The following is a 14,284-nucleotide window of genomic DNA, read 5'->3' on the forward strand; positions in this document are numbered from 1 at the left end:
TCGTCTTCCAGACCTTGAAACTGCGTAAGTCCTCGCAACGTGCGCAACTCAACCCTCTCTGTGTCCAGTGCCAACGTCAAGGAGAACGGTGGAGGAAGGCGAGAAAAGAAGACGGTGGTTGCACGGACAGAAGGGAGAACGCAGTTCGGGGGCGACCTGCCGCACGCGAATGTTCGGGGAACATCCGCTCCGAGCCGCACCTTCCCAGATGACGACGAGGCAACTTTCAGCCCAGGCGGGCAACGGAGCCCCCGGGCAAATTCGACGTGTCGTTCATCGGCCGCAGCACCGACATCGACACGGGCACCGAGCCCAGCGCACCGAGCGCAGCGCACCACAGCTGCATCCCAAAGCCATCGATCTCCATGTAAGCGTGATCATTTCTTAACTAGACTTTTCCATAGGACTGTATCATCTACATTTGGTTTGATTTTTATGCATGTGCAGTTTGTCTTGTAATTTGTTCCGTTATTATATCGCATCCTTGTCATAAGAGTACAGCTTCGTCCTTCTCCGCGTGGTCAAATTGACACCTCCACGAACTGAAAACAACCTGCTTCACACTTTTGGTTTCTGTGAAGGCCACGGAGCAAAAGAAGGCTTAGCAAAGACGATGTCGTCGAGCTTCAAGCAAAAAGGTCGTTTAGCTACTCTTCGCGGTTGGGGAGATTTCAGAGTGGCACCCCTAACGGCGCCAACGAGAAACAGAATACAGGGGCAACCAAAGAAGACAACACAGGTGGTTTCACATGGCCAAAGAGGTACATTAAATTTTTTAAGTACGATGTTTAGCTGTTTATCTAACTCTAGAAATCACTTGTGAGTACATGTTGTTCTGAAAGAATTGCTGCAACTGCATATTTTTGCCCTGAAAATTTTGCTGGCCGCCTTACAGCGTTCTTTTTGAAATAAAACCCCAATTTCCTGACGTTCCGCCTTCTTTCTACGAGAGCAGCCGCTCTCAGTCATTCTTACCATGGCTATGAGAATCCACAAAACTGCCGCAGTTACTAAAAAAAGAAACAGAGGAGCGAATTCTGCGGCGTTGTTTAGTTGTCGGCGTTCAAAATAAATTCCAGTCTCATAAGAAACTGCATTCCCGTCCGTGTGCTGCTTCCCCGACTGGTGCAAAACTTGGTCTCCCACCCTGAACTTAGTCGCACCCAGTAGCCGCTTAATGCCGCAAAGTTATAATACTTTCACAGGCTTTCGCAGACTATACACGCGCAAATACACGGGACACTGACCTTGTTATATACGCATGCAAATAATTTCGCGAAGTTTGGTAATCGCCCGCGGCTATAGGAGCCATCGAACTGCCCTAACGGCTGCCGCGCTTGCCGCGTTTTCTTCGTGTTCTGTCGCTCAGGAGAGGAAGAGGGAAACAACAAGAGTGGTGACCTCCCGCATTTTTGTGTGTTTGTTTTCATTCCGACAGTCCAATAGGCGCAGAGTGCTACAGGAAGAAAAGGGAGGGGGGGACCAGAGGGCAGCTTCCCCCTCCGTATCGTTCCCTGCCTCAACGTCAACTTGTCTTTCTTTGAAGGCATTGATTTTCAGACGGCTCGCGTGATTGTTTAGAACAATGAGGGTTGGCGTCGGCGCGAGAGATTGTTCGAAACGTACTTGTTTTCTCGACGTGCTAAGGCTGCGCTGAATGGGTGGGCCTATCGCCCGTTGAGTTAGCTGGCCTGTGTCGGTGTGCAGTGTGTCCGGTAGAATTATGAAACTGTGTGGTGTGTCCATCTCGCGGTTTGGCTTCAATTGCCTGTGCTTGGTTCATCACTGTCTGCGTGTCAGCTCGCCCGTCTTATGTATTCTGCCGACTCTCCGTACGACGACGTCTATTGACCATTGGATACCGATTCACAAAACAGAGTGTGTGGTACATGTTGTGCTGCCTATTTTGTGCAGATTACGGGTCGTCGTCCACGCTGGAGCTTTTTGCGTTGCTACCTGTAAGTATCGCGGTCCTGAATGTTGTGCAACAGGTGCAAAATTAAAACGAAATCACTCTGTGTAATCGTGCTATGCTAGTTTTTTTTTGTAAGTTCGCGGAGCTGTATCCTGGCATTTCTTCATCAGCATTTTCATCTTCGAAACATTAACTTGTTTTAAGAGGGACCTGTGGTGTGAGCGTTGCAGGTGAGAGGCGCTAATGTTACGTGTACGCAATTGTAATGGAATAAACGCGTTTTTAGACCACTGTTGCGTGCGTTGTTTTCAATCAAAGGTTGCTAGCAAACAAAATATTTTGAGGGCACATTTACTACGTTCAAGTTGCATTTCGGCGTAGCTTGGACTGTGGGGGTATCCATTGCCCTCGCAAGCGGGGCCTTAAATTGCCGCACAGACTCGCGACTCAATTCTTAGGTATGGAATTTACTACGTACGCACCGGGTTTTTTAAAAGAGACGTAGAGCCAAACTTCTCTTTTGCCCAGTTAGGAGCAACGTTCAATGCGAATTCTCAGAAACCTTGCAACTTTCGGCGGCTTATCGTGTTGTCGCCAAGCGGGCAGTCCTTTAAGTCACTGTTTTTTCACTGACGCGAATCATTTTAAAGTCTTTCGCGTCAGCTCTTAATGACGGCGGTGATTTCTCTGCTGTCACTATCATTTCCGTCCTAGATGTGCCTGAAACACTGTGCGTTGAGGTGTACTACAAACCAAGTCCAACGCTCCCTCAAAATTTTTGTTTCGATATTCAGAGCTTGCGTTGGGTTTGCGGCTGCGGAAATCGATGCAGGGTAATGCCTCATGTGTATTTCGTTGGTTTGCACTGCCCCACTGCGCACAGGTTCGCCTTACATCAAATGAATCTTGTTTGACCGACTAGTACCCTATAGAAACCCATGTATTTTTGTCGTTTGTTTCCCCTCTATTGAAATTTCACCATGGCGCCCCGTAACTTAAGCGGCGCCACCTGTAGGACGATGTCTTGTATAGTAGCTATATTTTATGGCTCATTTCGTTCATTGCTCACGAGAGTTAAATGAAGCATTCAACTTAATCGAAGGGATTGATAAGCACGATGAGTCGGTCTTGCTGGCAGTGTCCGTGCTGGCGCTGCGTTGCGCCCTGATATGGCTGCTTCTGCTCGCTTGTGAATACGTGTGTGTACGATCGTTTTAAAGTGGAAACTGGAAGCAATTGCGTGCTCTGTACGTCCGCTTGCTGTTTTGTGGGAACGTAACCCTTTTTAACTCCGCGATATACCTTACTGAGAAAGACTAGGCGAGAGAAAAATCAACAATCTCTTAGTCGAAATGACATGGGGGAACGCGAAGCTTTCCAAAGTCAAGTCCTGGTAAAATGAACGTTGTGAGAGTAATTGCGACACCAAATGCAGCAACCCAGCCAGAAGCATGCGGACCCAATTTACAGACTGTATGAATTGTGGTTAGGCGATCCTTACCTCATTTGAATAGTGAGGTAGTGTCATGGGGGTCCTCTGGCGTGGCGTAATCGGATAGACGTTGACTTCGTAACGCGGAGGTCCCCGGTGCGATTCCGACCATGGGAAGATATTGATGTTTGTTCGCTTCGCAAACGATCATCATGCCTGTCAGAAAAAGTTGGCTCTCGTGATGTGCTTTCCGTGTGGAGTACAAAATATATCAGAGGTAGTGTGCAAGCGTCACTTTAATACAGCCCACAACAATTACCTCTCAGCTCTGATTCATCCAGTGCAACGAGGGCGTGTTTTTATCGTCAAAGTCTTCTCTTTAAAGCAATATTTTCACAATAGGTTGGCACCCTGAGACCTACCTCCGACCGGAGAATTCTTCGCAGAGATGACAAAGGTTCGCAGTCTCTATTTCTCCCTGCGTGCTTTGTTTTGCACGGTCATTTACAGAAGCCCAGAGTGTTGTTTTCGAAAACGCCATTACGAGGTTGAACCCCTTAGGATGCGATGTCGATAGGCGGTGCTTTCATAGAGCGATTTAGAGGTGCGTCTTTTTCTTCCACTTTGACGTGTTAGTCGGCGTCCAAAGCAAGCATTTTCGCTCTCATGGTATAATACGAAAACCGCAAAATTATGTCAGTGGCCAACTTGAAAACATGCGTGGAGCTGAATAAGTTTCTTCTAATGAAAACCGTGCAAATAAATATATTTAATATCTTCAGTAAGTGTCTCAATATAATAGCTGCAATTGTTGCGTTTCAGCCAGTAAATACACAGCATGAATAAAGATGGCAACAAATGTATTACACATTTCACTCATCCGAATTAAACGCATTTAATGAGCCAAATAACAAAAATGTGCCTATGGAATATTTTCCCGTTTTACTTTTGTCACTGAGGAAATCGCAACAGCCTCACGAAGGCGATATGTCTGGAGCCCGCACACACGAGTCGCGCAAAAAGGCTATTAATAGCAGAATCACGGATAGTTACATATGGTCGGCATTTTCCACGTTCTACACTCCATGTGGCCGAGGCAGTGACCTATTTTAGTAAGGAATTATTGCACATCAAAGATTCTAAGGAACGCGTAATCTTTTGCTCTCTCCGCTTACACACTAGCGCGGGTGTGCAAAGCGTGGAGAGGAATCGGTGGACTTACCGCACAGGTTAGTCCTGCAATAATGCACACTGGAATAATCAACGTGTTCAAGGTGCAAGCGAAGGAAATATGTGTACGTGGAAATTGTGTTGCAGTAACATGCTTAAAAGCACAAAATGCGGGGCCGACCCTGTCAATTGGCAAAATTTGATGCACTCTGTTGCAGCCATAGTGAGGCCGTTTTCATGGCGTTTTCTTTCAAGGCCCATGCGTAGTATCGACCACACCTTCTCAAACAAACAAACAAAAACAAAAACCTGGCGAAGTCGTCGGGGCCAATAGCAAGGTATTTCAGTGATTGTTTTGATTCTATGCCGTTAACAATCTGGTTGTGCTAAAAAGCCGTCAGCGGGCTACAGACTCGTATCTCACGGTTGCTGAATAAGGCAGGATATGTGCGAGTGACATCGAAGGGCGTAAATATCAGCCCTGCGCAGAGGCACCAGTGGGGCGCGGTGGCTCTGATGTATTTTTCACGCTGCGTAACTGGGCAGCTGGCGCAAACTCGACTCTGAGAAACACGGAGGCCATGAACGTGGTCGTCTACCATTGCGGGCGCTATTCGAGTGGTCGTCAACTACGACGGGCGATGACGTACAACGTCTTCCCTTGGCCGACTACCGCGTTCCACTCTGTAAGGCGAAACGCATGTGCACTCCATATTTTTAAGGACAGTGTAGTTTATTGGGCTACTTTAACCGGAAAATATTGCCTGCCTGTTTTTAGGTCAATGAATTTCTGCAACGATTTTACAGTAACGGGAATGTTAGCGGAAGACTTTACAGACCTTTGAAGTCTTTCCATCCTTGTTGGGTTGATCTTTTCACCCTCTTTGTGAAGTTTTCGCAAACCAAAAAGATAAGTTATAGAAAAGCCATTTGTGACATATAATCATAGGTTTCGTCACAAAAACAACTGGGATTGATAATTCAACTTCGCAGTGTCCTTTCAAGTAAAACTGAGTATGCACTTTATTTTGCATAACACGTCGTAAATTGTTTGAACTATATTTTTAAGCAAAAACAAAAAAAAGGCTCGCACCAATGCTTGGGCCTCATGGTGACACCCATTTGATGGCGCGCAAACAGCGGCACGAGGTTTAATTGAAGTTGACATCACAAAATCTCCACAGTGTTTATCGTGGGAAAAATGGGCGGTGAGGGTCAAATCTTGACAAGTTTTCGGGTAAAGAACAGAGGCATTTACGTGTCCGAGGCAGCTGATGTCTACGGTCTTTAAACGAGGTTTTCAGCAAATGGAGCTTCTTTGCGCCCAATTTGTTTTGAAAGGTGAAACCTTTAGGCCCTGTTGAGCGAAAATCCGTCGTTGTCCTTTCGAAACATGAGCCCTGCCGCAAAGAGTGCATCAAACAAAATTAATATTTTTATGGGATTTGAAGCTTGGTCTCTTTAGTGGGATCGTGGTGCTGTTGCACTTAGTGACCTTTTTTCCTTATAATATTTACTTGACCTCACCTGAGTGTGTGAACTGATATTTAAAACAAATATTTAGGCTGTGTACACCTCCAGATTTGTTGAATACGAGCTGAATAACAAAACTAAACTCACTGAACTGTTATGCAGACTGTACAGCGGATTGTACTGCAAACTTCCAGAATAAGGTTTGAGACATAACAAACATGACTAGTACTTCTCTGAAATTTAATCTGGAGCGGTCGGATGAGGAAAGGTATCCCATTAAAGTACTGTAGTGCACTAGACTGGTACGTGGCGGAAGCGCACATGACACGAACCTAACAATGAGATGCGCACGATGTATCCCAGCATATTTACACGGCAGCCCCGCAGACCTCACACCGGCTGCACGGCAGCCACTCCCTTATAGTCGTGATGGTGGGCCTTTGGGCATTGCTCTCCTCTTTCATGACAATACATGATACTTCGGTGAGTTCCTGTACAAGTCGAACATTATGTCAAATCGTCCGTTCTGCACCATGCTGTAATGCAGAAAAAGTAGGAAACGAATTTCTCCGCTCGCGTTACACTACACACAGAGCCAAAACACAAGGTTGGTGACTGAAAAATGCCAGAAAAAGAACATCAATTTCCCTCCGAAAACACAGTAACAGGGACATTTAATAAAGGTGCATGCAGGGCTCCGAGAATTGTAACTGGTTAAGACTCTCACTTCATTTCTCACTTTGTTAACGTCAACTTTAGTATGTATATCTTCTGTATATCTCTCCTGTGGAAATGTACCATTGTAAAAAGTCGCGATGGTAGTCCTATGGGCATTGCTTTTCTGTCTTATGACAATACATGATACTTTGGTGAGTGCCTCTACATGTCGAATATTACGTCAAATAATCCGTTCTGCACCACGCTGTAATGCAGAAAAAGTAGGGAAACAATTTCTGTGCTCGCGTTCACACTATACACAAAGCAAGAACCGCATGTTGGTGACAGAAAAATGCGAGAAAAAAAACCCACCAAATTCGCGGCGAAAAGATAATATTAATAAATAAATGTGCATGCAGGACTCCGAGAGTTTAACTGGTTAAGGCTCTCACTTTATTTCTCACTTTGTTAACGTCAACTTTAGTTTGCATATCTTCTGTATATCGCTCCTGTTTAAATTTACTATCGTAAAAACCCTCTCCAACAATCGCCGTCGTGCCAACCGTGCCGCACCATGAGGCACCAACGCGGAATCATCATCAAGAAGGCTTCTCTACACGCAACAATATCGGTGCTTCGTAGATGCATCGCAACAATGGACCTAGCCTTACTAGGGGTGCCCTATGACAAAAAAATCCCTTCTTGCTCCGGGCTTATACTTTGCCGTAAATGATGAGTAAGCGCCCGAACAAACAAGGTCCCCGTGATGCCAGCACTAAACAGACAATGTTTGTTATGTATTCTTTTGTTCAGTTCAGATTTGTGATAAAGCCTTCGTAGAAAGTTTATATGGTTCCACTAAAAGGCTACCATGAAAAGCTTCTTCCACCTTGTGGACCTCTCCCAACAAGAGAAAGAAAGAATAGTTCTAGTGAGTTTTGTACTTGTCTGGTGTGCCTTCAGCAGTAGAGTTTGGCTACTGTATCTCGCCATTGTTATAAAACTCGAAGCTATTGTTCAATACGATGAGTTCCCAACCAAGTATTTTAGGTACCGTGAAGTCATTTAAATAGTTCAGAATTACTGCCGCAAATTGTACTGGAATTTCTCGGCAATGTTTCGCCTACTCTCGCTGCGTTTACTCGAATTTATTCAGTAGAAAATTCGCTTGAAAAGTGCTGTCGTTCTCCCACTATCCTCCTTTCCAATTTTTTAAGGCATTTCGTGTGACGTCAAAACATGATTGCTTATATCTTCTTCTCTACTGCATGGATGGCCGACCCTCTTAGAGAGTGAGTGGACCAACCGCTTATTCATTCGGCGGCCCGCGGGTCGTTGCAATTCGTTCGCTTACTTCAACTAAGCCACGGGACCTTTGTGCTAAGAAGAATGTTGCTTTAGTTTTTTAGCTTGCTGACTGTATCAAGCCCCAAACTCCAGGTCACTCCACACAAGCGTACATGCGACGCTTCGCTGACTGTTACGCAAGTAGAGAAATCAAAGGCATATTGAAGTCGTGCGAAGAGTCAGCAAAGCTAATATAGGTACTAAGGAATCCAAATAAACCAAAACTTGCCTGCACATATATTTCTTTCTCCACAAGTGGGGTCCAGAGCGACAATGTTGTGCCCAACGTGCCATGTAACAGCCTCTCCGCTATCCCGTCCTACTCCTTGTGCTCCCCCCTTCCCCTCTGCCATCTGCTATTCTGAGTTCTGGGTAGGTTAGCTCAACTGGATTCAATTTTACCAACATCCCTCTGCATCTGTGCCATCGGTGGGTGCCTGAAGCGGCTCGATTTCAATCTCGTTTGGTTGGTGTTTTCTTTATTTTCCCAATCTTTGGCACATTTTGGAAAGTTGTGTTGTATTTACTATGCTAAAACCAATTTAGCATGTGTTATTACTACGAGAATGCTCGGAACTCCTTTGTGGACAGATTGTTTCCTTGAAATATAGCTGAGGTTTGTTCTGCAAAGAATGATGCAGAGCTGCATGAGCAGTGATAAGAGATTTGGTTTTGAGGGATGGTCCTGTCACATATCTATATCGTTGTGATGTAATCCTTAGGCAGTGATTGTTTTGGACTGCAATTGAATCGAGTCGCACAAAAATGGAGAGGCAAACAAAGATTTCTGGATATAGGAAGCGTAAGAAAGGATTACAATTGAAAAAATTGTGGCCTACTTCTGTCGATTTTGCGCTTCTAGTCTCGAATAAATAAGGAATCTTTGTTTAGAATTCAGGTGAATAATATGTCCTCTAAGTTTTAGTTGCTCAGTCTGGAGGACACGAGAAGGGAAGGAAGAAGAAATACGAAGCAGCGAACCATCAAATCCTACCCCACATTGTTTGGCCGTCTTAATGGCAAGAGTATTGCTATATACCCGTAACAAAACGCTCAGCTGTCTCTAAATGGCGTTGGGACTGGGAATGTCACAATTAGATAAGGCAAACAGCACCGCGTGGTGGTGTTTCCACCGCACACCTTGAGAGCAGTTCGATCCACGACGTTCTTAGGTGCATAGAGGTTTAAAGAACTGCTCGGTGCTTTAATTAGCACAGCCCATTTTGCCAGATAGGCTGTTTGGACGAAAACGCATAATATAATAAACAAACGATCGAAGCCCCTGCGTTACAGAAGAGAACGGTTGGTTTATTACGCAAAAATATGCGCAAACAAAGCCTCGGTAATCGCTTTCTGCAGGGAGGCTCATCACATGACTGCGGTAGGCCATTTTGCCAGCGTCGACACAACATGCATGCGATGTAGCGTGCTTGGCGCTGTTCGTATGCATACGCTTGGCAGCCCAAATTTTCGTACCTAGAAATTTTTTATGGGCTCTAAACTTAGTTATTTATTTATGACTGCAGATTTCGTTTTATTTATGTGCACTGGAAGCATCCGCATGAAGATGTAATTTTTGGTAGGTTTTCGAACCACATGGTGCATTGGTTTTTCAAACTCGTGTAGATAATATGACAATAGCACAGTGAACGGGAAACCGCGCATAGCAATATAGACCTATCCTCTCAAAAGGAAGAAGCTGTGGGCGTGTGTAGCCTTCTCAGTCTCGGTGACGGCAGCCATATAAGTAATGTAGATACAGCATTTGAATCTGTCACGATTCATGCCTTGCGTCCTGCGGCCCCGTAACACTATTTCTATTCGTTATTGAAGGAGAACAGCAATTTACCTTAAGTATTCTAAAATGAATCAAGCAAAAGTTGTGGCTTAATGGGTAATTAGAAATTCGGTCATACTGTGGGTCGGTAAAATTGGGGTGTGCTTGCGAGTCCTAAATTCTCAAATATTGTAGACGATCCGGATACTTGTGGCTGCCAGGTATGGGTCGCATTTAGTTAGAGAAAGGCGCTGTATCCTATCCACAGCGTCTCAAGACTTTCAGTGTGAGTTTTACGCGTCAAAGCTGCACCCGGTACGCCGAGTAGAGGGCTCCAGATTATGTTTGACCACGTGGGAATTTTTAGGTGCACCAAAATCCTGACACCAGTGTGTTTTCACTTTTTCATCCCCACAGGAAAATGTCCACCGGGGCCTGGATGCGCGTTTCTGGGCCCTTCGCTGCACAGCGTATCCATGTTGCATGTGTCGATGTCAATACGCGCTACATCCTATCGAGCGCCTGGTAAAACGCGCGCGCCCTTCTGGCTGTGTAGCGTAGCGAATCAGAGGTGCGTAGTTGCCCAAGCGGCCAGTGCACAGTTCCGCAATTTTACCTTTTATACGGTTTATTTCATTTTTTGCTAGGGGCTTAGCCCCTTTCAGAGTTAACGTTTTAAATTGCAGGAAGTGGTAGACGCGTTTAGGCATTGACAGGTATCTCACGTGGGATGCCGTGCAGAGATCGTTAGAAATACTCGCCTTGGATCATACCACTGGCCTTGAGATGAACAGTACAGCCGCACATCCACCAAGCGAACGCTGAGGTTGAAAAAAAATTACATTAAGAATTATAATTTGGTTGTATAATTTAGACTTTTTTATTTTTTCTGTCACGTTTTAGAAATACAGATATTGGCAGCGTAAAAAAGCAATGTGAACTCTTTACAACATTTTAAGTGTTTGAATAGCCTGCAAATAAACTTTTTTTTAGGTTATCTAGTTTTTGATCTTCAAGTTTACCAAATTCTTTAATGACAATTCATGAAGCTGAAATAAACCTACCCCTATGCTCTGATGTCAATAAGGAAGCAGTCATAGTTATAGTTAAAGTTGTGTGTGCACTTTTCATGCGTCTGTTGGTGCAGTTGTGTGTGATGGAAGATTGAGTGGCTTGGCAGGGCTTCTTTCAATGTTGCATCCACCTGGCGGGCGGTGACTTACGAAGCGAACTTGCCCTCTTCTTTACTGAACGAGAAGGCAACCGTGCATTCTTGTTGCCGTGTGAGGAAGCAATATGTCTGCAAATGCCATATGTTAGAAACATTTGTTATTATTATTATTCCTGAAACGTTGCAGAACCCGAGTTTGAACGCAAAAGCGAAAAAAATACCCAGAGTTCTCAAGCTCCGCACTGATTCGCCCCCTGGCCCCACGCGGGCATCTTTTCTTGCGATAACACTAAGCCTTGCGTACTTCTTCACAAGTAACACTAGTTCGGGTGCTGTGATTTGTGTGCATATTGTGCAGGGTTGCCACTGGTGGCTACCTCTCGCCAAATTGGCGACTTCAAGAGGCCCGTGGTGACGTAAAATTTTAAATGGCGACATGGCGAATTTCTGGCGATTTTCGGCTTAGCACTCTCCCCCTTATCCGCTTCCCCTTTATCCATCTGTCTCGGCGGCAGTGCAAAGCTGTGCCGTCGGGCCGGAGCGAGAAAGCAGCATTCGAAGGTCTGTTTGCATCATTTCACCCGAGGCGTGGGCATGTCTAGGCGGGGGCTCGGGGGTATGCATCGGGTGGCAGAAAGCGGGACGTACGCAGCTGTCCCTTGAAAATCTTTCGCCGCCGTGGCTAGGGCACCGCGCAGCTATAGTTTGTACCACAAGCTAGGTGCAGCACTGTGGAGGCTACATTGTTGTCAACAGTGCATCCACTGAGAGCGCCTAACTCGCCGCGAAGAGGTTTCAGAACGGACATTGCCCTCTCCCCTCTGAGCAAGTTGAAGCCCAAGGCCACGGTGCCTTTTGTCGCTTCCTTCGCGGTGACTTAGGCGCCCTGAGGTGGTGGGCTGTTGACAACAGTTAAGTCTGCACAGTGCTGCACCTAGCTTGAGGAATGAACTACAGCTAAATTTCACCGCGCGTTTGGGTACTTAACCATCCAAGCCCAGCCACGACTTTTTTTCTGTGTTTGCAAGATAACGATCACATGCTACGTCGGTGGAAAATACCCTTCGTCGGCTAAGCCATAGCCTACTCTATAATGCTATGGCTGAAGGTAAAGGTGGCCCCTCGGCTTGGTTATCTTATTGTTTATTATTAATATTAATTAAGCCTTTCCTGCAACTGTTGCTACGTTACCCTACACCCTGCGATACTAGCCTTCCCAGTCACAAAGGAAAAAAGTTTGGAGAGGCTTTCGCTAGAAGCAATGAAGGAACTTTAGTTAATGATGATAACTTATGATGATGACGATGATTAGTGGCTCTCCCTTTCAATCAAGGCGTCCGTTGTCTGCAACCGACTTGCCGGTTTTATTACGCTTACCTGCCATACTCCCAGCTAACCTAATAGATTTGCTTCCTCCCTCCCATCTACCCTCTTCCCTGTCTTAACCTTATCGCTCCCACCCCTTTTTTTCTCCCCTCCTTGTTCTAAATTCTCATCCGCATGATTACTCCGCCTGCGTACTCATCCCATTCTTACTTTCCTCCACCACTATTCCTGTCGCCTCTTCGTCACCTCTATGACCTTGAAGTTTATGTTCCCCCTCGCCCCAAATCCCAAAGCTTCCGCCAGCGCAGTCGGCGTTGGCCAGCGTCGTTGCCCCCACTCCCCGCGGTTGTATCTCTGTACAGCCCCTGACAATATTGTCTATTGTTTCCCTATCACTGCCGCAGCATGCACATGTTTCATCCTGCTGCCTGTAGCTACCCGTGTATGCCCAGGTTGTCAGGCACCCCGCCCGTACCTCGAAAAGCAATGCACTTCCTCTCGTATTGCCATAGAATCCCTCCTTAATTTCCCGTTTCTCTGTTTTACAAGCCTCCAGTGTTTTTTTTTCGCTTCCATTCTCTGTGCCCATTTTGTCGTCTCTGCTGCCTTTACCTGCTTTTTAACTGTTGTGTAAATCCCACTTTCACCTACCAACTTTCTGTACAGCTTGGTCAACTGTCTGGTCCTCCGTCTCCACCGCGTGTCCACGCTCCTCATATACAAGTACTTAAACACCCTCGCGAACCATTTTTCGTCCTCCATGTCACGAAGTCGCTCCTAAACTTTTATCTTGCTCTGTACCACCCTGGCCTCGAAAGGCGACCAGCCTATATCCCCCTGTACTGCTTCATTTGTAGTTTTTTTGTGGGCCAATAGGATCAGTCTGCTACCGCCCTCTGATTTACCTCTAGGCCCGCTTGGGTCTCTGGTTTCATGCAGAACCGAATTTGTGAAAGTTAATCCTAGTACTATGACCCCTTTCCAGACTCTCCTTACCATTTCGTATTTGCTGCATCCCCTGAGGGCTCTGTGCTTCATTATAGCCGCGTTTCGTCTTCCTTTCGTCTTAAGGTGGGGGCACAGACACAAAAAGTTTGCATCTTGTTTTTTTTTTGTTGCGGTAAGTAGCTAGTGACCTACTTATCACCTGTAGAAACCTCATTTGCTTCAGTGTGTGACAGTTGTTTAAATTAGAGGCATTTTCAATGCGGCCAGTCGCAGTTTCGGTTTCAGCGGGTGCCGCAAACCGATGGATTTTGTGTGAACAAAGCTGACCGCGTGACCATCGGAGGGATATCACAGAGCAGAGCTGCCGTAGCACTGTCGAATCCGCATCGCAGGCAGTTCCTGCGAATGCCCACACGTACTCTCGTCAGCCGCTTAATTAAAACGCGACCGTGAACGTAACGCAGGCGCTGCGAGTGCAAATGCTACCCCTGCTAAAGAACGACGCGCGACGCTGGAGACAGAGGGCGGCAAGGCGCGTGCTGGGAGCGGCCGCAGGTCCATTGTTTCTAGATCCTTGAGCCGGTCTGCGTACAGGTCCGCCTGCAGATGTGTTCGGCTTAGCACTGCTGCGGATATTCGATTGCCGCTCTCGTAAGCGGCGCAGATGACAATTTTTAATGCAACCCGCCATCACACCCGCCATCACCTGACACTTAGTACATGAATTCATATTCAGCAATGCAGTTTCTTACACCATTTGCGCATCAGTGCAAAGATGAACACACAAGGCCAAGGTGCAAGAAAAACCAGGAGACAAAATGGGAGCAGCAGCACCGAAGCACAGTATAGCAAAGTTTTTACGAAAAAAGATATTTCAGAAGTCCAAACCTGTAACGATGCAGAGCAGGTTTAGGCAAAAGCACGTCTGTGCTCCGTCGCTGCTGCCCCCAACAGACGATTGCAGTCGAAGCGTCGTCTTCTTATACTTGAGAGGCGGTGCTCATGTGATCCCGGCGATGCCGTGATAGCGCAATCAAGTGCGCAGGAATCTTGGAAGTTGTCTTCGGC

Source organism: Haemaphysalis longicornis, unplaced genomic scaffold (assembly GCF_048455015.1).
Source record: "Haemaphysalis longicornis isolate Haplotype H1 unplaced genomic scaffold, Haemaphysalis longicornis Haplotype H1 scaffold_13, whole genome shotgun sequence".
In the NCBI taxonomy this organism is placed as follows: Eukaryota; Metazoa; Arthropoda; class Arachnida; order Ixodida; family Ixodidae; genus Haemaphysalis; species Haemaphysalis longicornis.